Source organism: Ochotona princeps, chromosome 13 (assembly GCF_030435755.1).
Source record: "Ochotona princeps isolate mOchPri1 chromosome 13, mOchPri1.hap1, whole genome shotgun sequence".
NCBI lineage: Eukaryota > Metazoa > Chordata > Mammalia > Lagomorpha > Ochotonidae > Ochotona > Ochotona princeps.
In genome coordinates this window covers 43458218-43471359 of record NC_080844.1, presented here as the reverse complement: position 1 = coordinate 43471359, position 13142 = coordinate 43458218, and the positions used below count along the sequence as shown (strand labels likewise).

The window sequence follows — 13142 nt, the reverse complement described above, 5'->3', positions numbered from 1 at the left end:
GCATGCGCGCCACCCCTCCGCGGAGGCAGCCGTGGGGAGGGGGTGCTCGCGAGGCTGCCAGCGCGCATGCGTCCTGCGCTGCCGGCCCCGCGTCCTGCGCGGCAGTCACGGAGCGCACGTAAGCACGCGGCAAGGCGGGGGCCGCGAGCGGGGCGCGGCTCGGGGCGGCTCGGGGCGGCTGGTGCTGAGAAGTGACCGTCCGGGTCGTGGGGCTGCTGTCCGGCTCCCCGGGGCACTGGCGGGGCCACAGCTTGGGGCCCACTCTTGACACTTCCGTTATAGTTGCTTCGCTCTCCTGCTCAGCATGAAAACGGACCTAATTCTCCCTTTGCACCTTCTGTTTCCCAACTGTGGCAGGCAAGAGTGAAGAGAAAAAAACATCTACCGGGTAGTAGCATTCTTGGGAGCGTTTAGGAGACGGTAGTGGCTGCTGTTGCCGGCTGTATCAACGGGACATTCGTCTTTTTTACTCCTTTTTTATTTAGGAACCGACTCCGGCCCGGCCGGTCACCCACACCGCAGAGCCGTGTAATCCCAGTCTGTCCACCACCCCTCACACACCTCGGGTTACTGCTCCCTGGCTCCCACAATCACAGAGTGAACAGTAGGTCCCTCGGATATTCCAGGAAGGGGCTAATTGTATAGATATCTGTTAATCTGCACACGTTCTCCTGCCAAGCTGCGGTTCGGCTTCCGTCAGTCTAACTGTTGTAAGCAGCCGTAGAGGTGAGCCTGGCCATGAGCCGCAGTCAAGGACAGATTCAGTTCCTGACCTTCCCCACGGATGGAAAGCAGGTCCAACCTGTGTGTGAATGGCTGATCCTAGAGACCCTTTTAAGATTTACTGAGTTTGAAAGAGTTACGGAGAGGGAGAGTTTTCTTCCTCTGATGCACTCCCCCAGATTGCTCCAAGAGCCTGGACTAAGCCAGGCACTTTATGCGGGTCTCCCGTGCAAGTACAGGGGCCCAAGGACCTAGACCATTTTCTGTTGCTTTCCCAGGACATTTTCAGGGAGCTAGATCGGAAGTGGAGTAGCTGGGACGAGAACCAAAACCCCTACAGGCTGCTGAGGTTGGAAGCGATGGATTAACTTGCTGTGCCACAATGCTGGCCACCTGGAAAGGGCTTGATGAGCTCTGGTAGGGTCCCTGCTAGGTGCCAGGTGCCAGGCTATTGTGTGAGGAGTTGGATTGGATAGTAGGTAGGTAAGGCATTCTGGGTTCCCAAGTCAGCATTGTTTCTCAAATATAAAGGGGTATTTTCCCCACCATGTCTAGGATTCACCAGAGCACGTCTCTGCTGAGGCAAGTGCATATTTTAACATATCAGGAACACACTTCCCAAGAGACAGGGGGCGACATTAACATATCAATTCTACACCTGAAGCATCAGCCTGATTCTGTCTCCTGGCTAGAGACAGCTTTTTGGGCCTTTTGTCCCAGGGCCAGGTACCACGGAAACCACGAATTTTCTTTGTTTATGGAGAAACATCTTTGAGGTAAACCTTTAAAAGATGCTTTCCCCACCATTGATACTGGTCTGTTTTTTCCACTTTTCCTCTTTCCACTATGGCAGGGAACTAGGGTTTTTCTCTCTTGCTTTTCCTCCTGCCACTATGGCAAGGGGTAAAGGTCTTTTCTATCTCAGAGCCCCTTCCCATCACTAGGACGGGAGTCTCCTTTCTCAATTTTTCTAATAAATCTTGCTTTGAAACTAAACTGTGTCCACACGAAAATTCTTCTTTCCTGTGAGACAAGAATTGAGGTTGCTGCCCTACAACACTATGCTGATTGTGTTCTGCAAATGTTTGCTTTTGTCTTCATAGTGACTTAGTGAGAAGGAACATTACTTCCCCACATACAGGGAAAAAAGTGAGGTTGTTGGTCCCAGGCTCTGGGAGCCAGGGCCGCAGCCTAACCCAGCTGGCTCCCAATTTGTGCTGTTGTGCCGGATTTTGAAATCCCCAGAAAATCATCAAGTCTGAAGTCGGTGCTAAGGCATAAAGGTGGTTTATTCAGGTTAACCTAGGTCTCCCAGCCACTTCCCCCAGCCCAGCATGGCTCTGCTGGGGGAGGGGCAGCTGCAGCCAAGGCAGCAGGGAGAGCAAAAAGGAGAGTGCAAGCCAGAGCAAGAGAGAGTGAGAGCCCATGCCCCCCAGTTCTTATACATTTTAGGCTATTAATTATACCGTCATGATTTAACAGGCTGCTATTGGTGGATTTGAAGCAAGCAATTTTCAAAAAGTACAAATCGATGAGCTATAGGGCGGTGAATCTTATCTAACACCAGGGTCCTCCTTCCTGAGGAGTGATCTGCATACGTGACCTGCCAGGTGTCCTGCCGGGTGTCGTGTAGACTGTCGGGCCTGGAGTTCACACAGCCCCCAGCCAAGCCATTAAGGCAGAATCACAAAAAGCAGAAAACATCTAGGTTCTTCAGCTCCATTCCACAGATGAACAAACTGAGCTCCTAGAAATAAAGGGCATAAAGAACTAGCTAGGCAGTGGAGTTAAAAGCCAAACTCAAACCCAGCAAATACAGAGGGCTGCTTGGCACTCTAACCAGCGCACTTGGTGCCCTCATTGGCAAGTGCAAGACAGAACTGGGTCTAGACTCCTAAGCCCCCAGGCCATGTCCCCCAACGACTCCCCTAGGCCTGCCCTGCCTCGGAAGCCTTGCTCTCTTAGCACGTTCTCTGGACATTCCTGCTGCTTGGCTGCACTTATCTGAGGTACAGGCTTTCCCAGTCTTCCCTTGACCTCCAGCCTGGACTTGGGGTCCCTCTGCAGGGCCCTAATCTATACTCACTGTCTTGACTCCTACCATGTCCCTCTGTCCTCTACCTGCAGGACTTCTGCAGCCTCAGCTAACTGGAGGTCTGCGAAGAGAAGAAAGTGTGAGTAGGAAGCAGATGCCCTTGGAAACATAAAGGTCACTTGAATATGTTGCTGGTTAGCCTTCCTCATTCTCCCATCTGTAGCCTGGGACAGTGGCCAAAGCTGTACCCACTTGAAACACTGTTGCAAGAAATGGATGAGGTAATACACAGGAAGCAGGTAGCACTAACTAGTAACGCTGCACACACTGTTCACATATTAACACGAGATAGGACTGGAAGTGTGATCCGCAAGCAGGTGGACTCATGGTGCAGAGGATTCAGCCACCTATGTGATGCCAGCATCCCATGTGGGTGCTGGTTTGCATTCCTGGCTGTGCCGTTTCCAATCCAGCGCCCTACTAATATACCTGGAAAAGCAGCAGAAGATGAGCCAATTTCTTGGGCCTCAGCCACCCATGTAGGAGACTGGATTGGAGTTCCAGGCTCCTGATGAAGATTGGCTCAGCCCTGGTTGCTGTGGCCACTGCGGGAGGAGAGTAGTGAACCAGGGAATGAGAATGTAAGAACGATAAGTCTCTCTCTCTCTCTTGTCCTTGCTGACTGTAACATTGAATTTCAGAAATATAAAGCAAATCTTTAAAAGAAAAAAGTGATCTAGAAGGCAGAAAGAACCTAATGAGCGACACCAGTTCTGAGGTATGCATGGGCCTTTGTTGCTGATGAGCTCCAGGAACTGTATCTCACCAACAGGATGTTCAGCTTGGTTCATCCAAGTTTATAATGCATGCAGCCCATCTCGACTACAAACCCCTTGAAGCTGAGTACTGTGTTGGACTTTGCTATACACCCCCCAACACACATGCACTTAGCATGATGCTCGTGCCCTCAATGGACTCCCTGGGTAACCGCTGATGTCAGGGCAGAGAGAGACCTGGAGAATTATCCACGCAAGTCCCCACAACCAGCCACTCCTGTTTAAAGGTGACAGGAATGAGGCAAGCCATTCACAAGAACAGGGAGGTGAGAGACTAGCTTTAACAAGCAGTCAGAGGTGATCTAATGCTGGGGCTTGCTGTGTGGAAGGAGAAAGGCAGGGGCTGGCATCATGATACAGTGAGCAAAGCTGTTGCCTGTAGCCCCGGCATGCCATAGGAGCACCAGTTCAAGTCACAGCTGTTCATTCCAATCCAGCTCACTGCTAACATGCCTGGGAAAGCAGCAGAAGACAACCTAAGTGCTTTGGTCCCTGCACTCAAGTGGAAGACCTGGATGGAGTTCCAGGACCCTGGCTTCAGCCTGGCCCAGCCCTGGCCATTGCAGCTATTTGGGGAGTGAGTCAGTGGATGAAAGGTCTCCCTGTGTCTCTCCGAAACTAGACCTTTCAAATTAATAAAGATGTTTTTAAAAAGAAAAAGAAAAGAGAAAAGAAGAAATGTTCCCAGAGAGATCTGAGGCTGGGGATGCTGGTACTAAGCCTGCACACACCATAAGGACACTGAAGGGTTTGCTGACCAAAGCTAGAATTCCAGGACAGAAATGGGAACGCACTGGGTGTCTATCACAGCATCCCCAATCTGGGAAGAAGCCTTGAGGCTATCACAAATGAGGTCCCTTAAATGCCTGTGAAGGATGGCAGGTTCACCAGCCTCTATTTTTTTTTTTTTTTTTTTAATTAATCTTATCTCTGTGGAACACAAGACATAAAGACATTTGCCAAAGCTGACTCCTGGGCCATGGAGAGCCCTGGGCATGTAGAGCTGAACATCTAGTCCTAAAAACCAGAGGCAGGAGGGCTGTGACCCTCCTGTCACCCTTCCTGGCTCCTCCTTCCCATGAGCAGCGCGGGGACTAGCTGCACAGCCCCTGACAGGCTACTTCCTTCCTTCTTACTTGGCCTGCAGCGAGCAGATACGTCTCTCTTGCAGCTTGCATGGTGACAGCTCTCTGCTCTGCACCCCTGTACAGTCAGCACAAGCCAGAGGCACTCATCCATGGTGAACTTAAATGAAGAAAATCCAAGAGCAGCAATTTGGCCTAGGTCACTGCTTAGAGCATCTCCGTCCCATATCTCAGTGCCTGACTCCTCTGCCTCCAATTCATCCTCCTCCTGATATGCACCTGGCAGGCACCAGGTGATGTTGGCTCCAGATTTGTGTCCCTGCCACCTGTCTGGAAGACCTGGGTAGAGTTCCTGACTCTTGGCTCCTGCTGCTGTGATTCAGTCCTGGATGTGGCATATATGGGGTATGAACCAGCAGATGCAAAATCTCTCTGTCTCTGTGTTTCTGCCTTTTAAATACAATTAAATAAAGAAATAAGTTTTTATAGCCAAACCAGGAGCAGGCATTGTGGCACAGGGGGTTAAGCTGCTATGTGACACCTATATGTTATACCAGAGTGCTGGTTCAAATCCTGGTTCTTCTGTTACTCATCCAGTTCCCTGCTAATAGAGTGGGAGGGAAGCAGAAGATGGCCTGGCTACTTGGCTCCTGCCACACCGGTGGGAAACCCAGATAGAGTTGCAGTTTCAGAATCGAGACCCAGCCCCAGTCATTGCAGCCATATGGAGAGTGAGCAGGTAGATGGAAAAGCTGTCTTTCTCTCTTTTCTCTTTTTCCCACTGTCATTTTACCATTCAAATCAATAAAGATAAATATCTTTAAAAAAAAAAATCTAGAGGCCAACGCTATGATTCCTCAACCTGCAAAATGATAGCATCCCATCAGGGCACCAGTTCGTGTCCCCACTGCTCCACTTCTGATCCAGCTCTCTGCTTGTGGTCTAGAAAAGCAGTAGAGGATGGCTCAAAGCTTTGGGACCACCCAGATGAAGCTCCTGGCTTCAGATTAGCTCAGCGGGGTTGTCTCTCCCTGTAAATCTGCCTTTCTGATTAAGTAAATGTGTGTGTGTGTGTGTGTGTGTGTGTGTTTAAATGCATTTTTAAAAAGTCCAGACCAAGTCTTCATGTCCACTGGGTCCCCCAGGGCCTCCGGAAGCTGAACTCGAGAGCAATTCCTGTTTCCTCTGCCATCCCCGGAAGCCCCCAAGACTGACAGCTGTCCCCCAGGCTTACTGCGGAAGCTGCTGCAACAGCTCAGAGCAGGATCATCACAGCCTGCAGCAGCCGTCAAGCCACCTCCCTCCTTTCCCACAAAGTGTTGCTGCCCAAGACTCACTCTCTGATCAAGCACCCAACATTCTATGAAGGCCCAGATTTAGAAGAAGCAGGGGCCAACAAAGCTGCAGCCAGGTGGCAGGGGCAGCATCTGCCATTCTGCATGCCCAGAAAGGACGCTACCTGTCCTTCTGGATGCTGCCCGCCTGCAGCCTCCTGCCTCCTGTTCAGCTCTCCTGGCTCTGAGGGAGTCACGGAGGAGAGGATGTATGCTTCCAGAGATGGGGTGTGCTCAGACCAGGTCCCCGAGCGGGAAGGATTCCCTGGTGGGTGTGGTGGGGGCAGGGGCTCATGTGCTAGCCCTCATCTGAAGATAAATGGAGCAGGGACTGTGTGGTGGGACAGAAAGGAGAGAGAGCTCAGCTGGGTGCTGCTGGCTTCCTTTAGGCCTGTGCTGTCCTTTCCTCCTGGCCTCAAAGTCCACCTGCAGGATTGGGAGGTTGGCCCAGTGGTCAAGATACCCCAGTCCCCTGGCTCCTGACTCCAGCTTTCTGCTAATACAGACCCTGCAAGGCAGCAGTGATGGATCCCTGCCACCCACATGAGAGACTCTGCACCCAGCCATGCATTTGAGGAGTAGATCAATGGATCTCTCTCTCTCTCTCTCTCTCACACACACACACACACACACCATCACAAAATGCCCACAGCAGGGGATGCTGTTGTATTACAGCAGGGTTAAGACTCCACTCACAACATTCGCATCTCATAGCAGATGCCACCGTTGACTCCTAAGCTTCTGATCCAGCTACCTGCTGATGTATCTGGGAAGGCATAGGAAGATGACCCAAGTGCTTTGGACTCTAATGGCTCATGAGTCAGTGAATTGACGATCTGTTACTGTTTTTCTTTGTGTATCCGCTTCCTCATGATCTCTCTGTCGTCTTTGAAATATTTGAGTATTCAGTTATTTTGTGGGGCTCAGGGGCAAAGAGATCACTAAGTCAACAAGATGGCGACTAACAGTCAAGGTCACTGGGTTACATGTGGCAAGCAAGATGTTGGCCAAGCACAGAGCCCTGGGCATGAACCAGGGCAGGGATCAAGTCGTTTCAAAGAAAGACTGACCAGGACCATTTCGCTCATCTGCCTCTGGCCTATGGGAGGTGGCTCCTAGTTCTCCCCTCCTGGGATTCCTGGGATTCCTGGCCTGAGTCTATTCACTACCCTCAGTAAGAATTTGTACTCCCCAAATAAATTGAAACTGCTTAGGCAGAATTCCTGTTCATCTCTGTCTCTCCCGAGCCAAGAGGCTGGATGGCGTGCAACAGGCTCACCCCCTCCAGCAAAGGGGTACTAGAGGAATCTGTGGGGGAGACCCCACATATTTGAAATCAAATATAAAGAGGGAGGAGAGGCAGACAGATCTGCTATCTGCTGGTTCACTTTCCTAACAGATTCAATGTTTGGAGCTGGACTGGTCCAAAGCCAGGAGCCGGGAAGCTTCTTCTGAGTCTTCTTTGTGAGTGCAGGGGCCCAAGTACTTGAAACATCCTTTGCTGCTTTCCCAAGCACATTAACAGGAAACTGGATTGAAAGTGGGGCAGCTGCTAACTGGGACACAACACCTGCCAATTTACATTAGGACAGGGACTGGGGGCTGGCCAAGCTGGGGTAGGATGTAGCACCCCCAGCATGAGCTTGGACTTGGAGGCTAATGGGGCAAAGCCAGGCTGCAGTATCCACTGGTAAATGCTGAGTCTGGGCTGCAGCATCCACCAGCACATGTATGGCCCCAGGCTGAGAGCAAATCTGGTGGGAAATCTGCAATGCCTCCCCTGTTGGGCCACTGTTCCCTCTGGTGAGTTTGAGAGGATTGGAAGTGGGCTGTGCAGGGCAGAGCTGCAACAACTATTGACCTTCATGTGAGCTAGATTTGGGGTAGGGCTGAGCTGGTTCAGGCCAGGCCAGGCCACTGCATTCACTGGCATATGCAAGAGCTAGGATAAGTGCTAATCGGCTGGGCTTTGCCACAGCATCCACTAAAAAGTGCTGTAAACAGGGTGCAAGTCATGTCAGATTGGACTGCAATACTTCCTGGAGAGTGCAAGATCCAGACTGGGATTGAGTCTAGTATGGAAATTGTGGGCACTCCCTTGCAGGCCTGCAGCTACCACTGATGTTCATGAGAGCCAGGACTGGGAGCAGGCCAGACTGGACAAGGCAGCAGCACCTGTTGGCATAAATGCAGAGTAGTTCATTTGCTAGGTTGGGCTGAGCTAAGCTGCAACTCCCATAGGTGTATACAAGAGTCCAATTGGGCTGTGTGGTGTGGACCAAATTTATCTGCTGTACATACTGGTGCGCACAGGAGCCAGGGCTGGGTTAAGGCCTGGTGGGAATTTGAAGAACCTCAGTATCAAAATCCCAACCATTTTCTCATGGCTCATTGCTACTAAGAAACTGTGTGAGCCTGCAGGCTAAATGGCCTATGTGACCTTTAGCACTGATGGGTCCCAATTCTTTTATTTTTTTATTTATTTATTTTTTTTTAATTTTCTTTTTTTTTTTAATTATTTATTATTTAACTTCAGTAATTACATTGTATTATGTGACACAGTTACATAGATACTTGGGTTCTCCCCACCCCTCCCCAAACCCTCCCACCATGGTGGATTCCTCCACCTTGTTGCATAACCACAGCTCAAGTTCAGTTGAGATTTCCCCATTGCAAGCGTATACCAAACATACCCCAATTCTTATGAATCAAGGTCCACCTAAGTCTGGTTATCTCACAGGTGGCTCCAAGTAATTAAGTGGATGCTTACCTTAGTTGCTGGAGGCATGGGCTGTCCAGCTGAGATAGGTAGGGAATGTGTGGCATTTCCCCTCACCTTGCAGGCTATCGTGAATTGCCCCTTTTCAAGCTATTGTGGACTGCTCCTATTAAAAAAGCCTATGAATGTTCTGTTTGGGGCCACTCCTGGTAAGGGGCATTAGTCCCAGCCAGCGGTCTCAGGCGTCCCCTTGGCTCCGAGCTTGTGGACTCTGCATGTGTGAACTGTGCATGTTACTTCCACTGCCTGGTGGTTGTGAAGACCAGGACCAGGGAGACAAGATCACTGCATGTCCTTGTCCCCCACTTCACACTGTTGGGACACGATGCTACTTGGCTTTTTCAAGCTCTGGTTTCTGCAAGCTTAAAATGTGGACACACTCACACCAACTTCACAGGGCAGTGTGGATAAGCGCTTGGTAAGTGGTCATTTTATTATCACTACCACAAAGAGCCCAGCTTAGTTCTGTTCTTTTTAAACATATATATATATATATATTTAAGATTTATTCATTTTATTACAGCCAGATATACACAGAGGAGGAGAGACAGAGAGGAAGATCTTCCGTTCGATGATTCACTCCCCAAGTGAGCCGCAACGGGCTGATGCGCGCTGATCCGAAGCCGGGAACCAGGAACCTCTTCCGGGTCTCCCACGCGGGTGCAGTGTCCCAATGCATTGGGCCGTCCTCAACTGCTTTCCCAGGCCACAAGCAGGGAGCTGGATGGGAAGTGGAGCTGCCTGGATTAGAACCGGCGCCCATATGGGATCCCGGGCTTTCAAGGTAAGGACTTTAGCCGCTAGGCCACGCCGCCGGGCCCTAAACATATATTTTTAATGGAAAAGCAAATCAAACTTACAGAGAGGAGAGACAGATCTTTAGCTCCCATCTTTAGTTCACGCTCCAAATGGCCATAATGGCCAAGCTGGCCAATCTGAAGCCATGAAGTTTCTTTCAAGGCTCCTTGCAGATGCAGGATCCCAAGACTTTGGGCCATTCTCCACTGCTGTCCCAGGTCACATGCAGGGAGCTGGATGGGAAGTGGAGCAGCCAGGACACGAATCAGTGCCCATATGGGACCCCAGCACTTGTAAGGTGAGGGTTTATACATTGAGCCATTATGCTGGGCCCAGTCCATTTTATGTTGCTGTTATCAAGTTTCAGGGGTGGGCATTTGGCACAGTCACTGAGATGCCTCTTCTCGGGGCTGCCCATAGTCCATGTCAGTGAGTCTGGGTTGGGTCCTGGCTCTGGATCCTGGTTTCCTGCTGAGGCACCCCCTGGGTGGCAGCAGGGGATGGCTCAAGTGCTTGAGGTCCTGATAACCAGATGGAAGTCTCAGGCTGAGTTCCGGTCTCCTGGCTTCGAGTTAGCCCAGCCCAGCTATTGTAGGCATTTCAGGAGCCTGTTCCTTCCTCCAGAGCTTGGGCCCCAAGTGATACTCACAGGCCACCCACTTCCTCTTTGTTTGGGGCAAGAGGTTAAGCCCTCAATTTCTCGTTCCTCTTGCGCAGTGTCATTATAGGCCACAGCCGAAAGACCTGAAAATGCCCTTCTCTCTTCCCGTGGCTCAGAGCTTCTGGGGCAGGTCTGTTTCTTGTATGTGATCCTGGCAGGTCGTTACATATTGACTTAATTTAATGTATTTGATGGGCAGAGAAAACAGGAGAGAGAGAATATCTTGCATCATGATTCACTTTCCTAGTGCCTGCACCAGCTGGAGTCAAGCCACATCCAAGGCCGACCCTGGAGGAGGCGAGAACTCCAGTCCCTTGGGTCTGGCACAGTAGTCTAGTGGCTAAAGACCTTGCCTTGCATGGACTTGCCGGGATCCCATATGGGCGCCGGTTAGTATCCCAGCTGCTCCGCCTCTCTTCCAGCTCCCTGCTTGCGGCCTGGGAAACCAGTCAATGACAGCCCAAAACCTTGGGACTCAGCACTGGCATGAGATACCCGGCAGAAGCTCGTAGCTTGGGATCAGCTCAGCTCTTGCTATTCTGGCCACTTGGGGAGTGAAGCCCGCAGAAATAAGCTCCTCCTCTGTCTCCCCTTCTTTCTGTAAATCTGACTTTCCAGTAAAAAAAAAAAAAAAAAAGAAAGAAACTCTAATCCCTAGCTATCTTCTGCCTTCCGCCCTTCCCAGGATCCACATCTCAGGCATTTGGAACAGAAGGAAATCTGGGGTCTGGCACAGTGGCTTAACAGCTAAAGTCCTTGCCTTGAACGTGCTGGGATCCCATAAGGGCGCCAGTTCGGGTCCTGGCAGCTCCACTTTCCGTCCAGCTCCCTGCTTGTGGCCTGGGAAAGCAGTCGAGGATGGCCTAAAGTTTTGGGATTCTGCACCCGTGTGGGAGACCTGGAGGAAGTTCCTGGGTTTGGATCGGCACAGCTCCAGCCATTGTGGTCACTTGGGGAGTGAATCATCGGACAGAAGATCTTCCTCCTCTCTGTATATCTGACTTTGTAATAAAAATAAAACTAATCTTAAAAAAAAAAAGAAAGGAATGTGTCACTCACTCAGGGACTGTGGTATGGCACACAGGCATCCCAAGGGCTGTTTGATTCACTGTGCCAAAATGCCCATCCCTTGCAGATGGCTTAAAGGGCTAAGTGGCAGAGCAGGGGTGGGTCCTAGGTGGGCGTGGACTATCCCAGCTCTGCTCCGGGCTGTGTGATCCAGTGATGTCTCTGAGTCTCTTTGAGCTGTGCCTGTGACATGAGGACACTGACTCTGTCCTTCTCACTTAGGCACTTAGGTCATGGATGACAAGATAGGGAAAACTGAGGCTCAGAGAGTAGGCTCAAAGACACACATACCAAGCAATGGTGCTGGAATGCCAACCTAGCCACATACCTGAGGGTCTGGTCCCTCTCAGACATGTGCACTGCTGCCTCCTAGGGGCAAAGGTGAGTTGTTGCGGAGAACAGTCCTTCACCAGCTAGTTCTTGGTCCACCTCCCCTCCCCCCTGGGGGGGAGGGGAAGAGTGTTCCTTGACCCCTTGTCTCACCATTGGAACTCATGCTTCCTGGAGAAGGTTCTGAACAGGTGCCACAGGGTTGAGGATTAGCATGTGGCCTGGGACGCTTCCGAGGTCAGGTCCAGTTCTGTTGAGACTGAGCTCAGATGCCAGGAGAAAAAGAATGGAGGGGGCCTTCGCCATAGCCTAATGGCTGAAGTCCTTGCCTTGAACGCACCTGGATCCCATATGGGCACCAGTTCTAGTCCTGGCAGCTCCACTTCCCATCCAGCTCCCTGCTTGTGGCCTGGGAGGGCAGTCAAGGACAGCCATATGCTTTGGAACCCTGCACCCGCGTGGAGACCTGGAGGAAGCTCCTGGTTCCTGGTTTTGGATCGGCACAGCCACCAGCCATTGTGGTCACTTGGGGAGTGAATCATTGGACGGAAGATCTTCCTCTCTGTCTCATCTCTCTGTATATCTGACTTTGTAATAAAATAAATAAATATTAAAAAAAAAAAAAGAAAAAGAATGGAGGAAAGGAATAAAAACAAACAAGCAAACAAAGTACCGGGGCCCAGCGCAGTAGTCCAGTAGCTAAATCCTTCCCTTGCATATGCCAAGATCCCATACAGACACCAGTTCGTGTCCCAGCTGCTCCACTTCCTATCTATTCTCTGCATGTGGCCTGGGAAAAGCAATAGAAGACCTTGGGAACCTGCATCCGCATGGGAGACTGGGAAGAAGCTCATGGTTCCTGGCTTTGGATCAGCTCAGCTCCGGCCATTGAGGCCACTTGAGGAGTGAACCAGCAGACAGAAGGCCTTTCTATATCTCCTCTCTGTAAATCTGCTTTTCTGATAAAAAAAATAAATAATTCTTTAAAAATAAAAAGAAAAGAAAAAGGATTGAATTTCTGCAGTCCCCCAACACCTCTTCCCCCATTTTGTATCACCCTCTCTGTCTTGGGAACTCCTAATGGGAAATGCTAGCTGGTCTTTTCCCAGTCCTGCCCCAGTGGGGTCTTAGTCCTAATATGCTGTTGGTGGAGCTCCATTGGTGGCGAACATGCACCAACGCTCCCTTGGCAAGCCCCACTCCTCGTTTGGGGGCTGTCCTTTTTTTCACAAGGAGCTTATTTTCGCAGTTAGTCCGCATGGTAGCCCAGTGGACTCTGCATTATAAACAACTTTTTCTTTTAAAGATTCATTTATTTATTTTTTAATTCAGGGGAGAGCGCAAATGCAGTCCCCCACTACCACAAGTTATGCAATCGAGTTTCCCACATTTGAGGAAATCGTAGGGGTCAGCACAGCTCAAGTGCAATGGATGAGCCTCACCCTGGGAAAACCAACTGCCTGATCATGGTATCTCCCCTGCCAGATAAGTAT

The 13142-nt window shown here is 50.6% G+C and overlaps 1 non-coding gene across 1 annotated transcript; it reads right to left on the bottom strand.

The window, feature by feature from the left end:
- Positions 1–12978: 12978 nt before the first annotated feature.
- Positions 12979–13142, bottom strand: LOC118759501 (U1 spliceosomal RNA). The gene has a single exon (XR_004996229.2). It is a non-coding gene; the product is annotated as a U1 spliceosomal RNA (small nuclear RNA).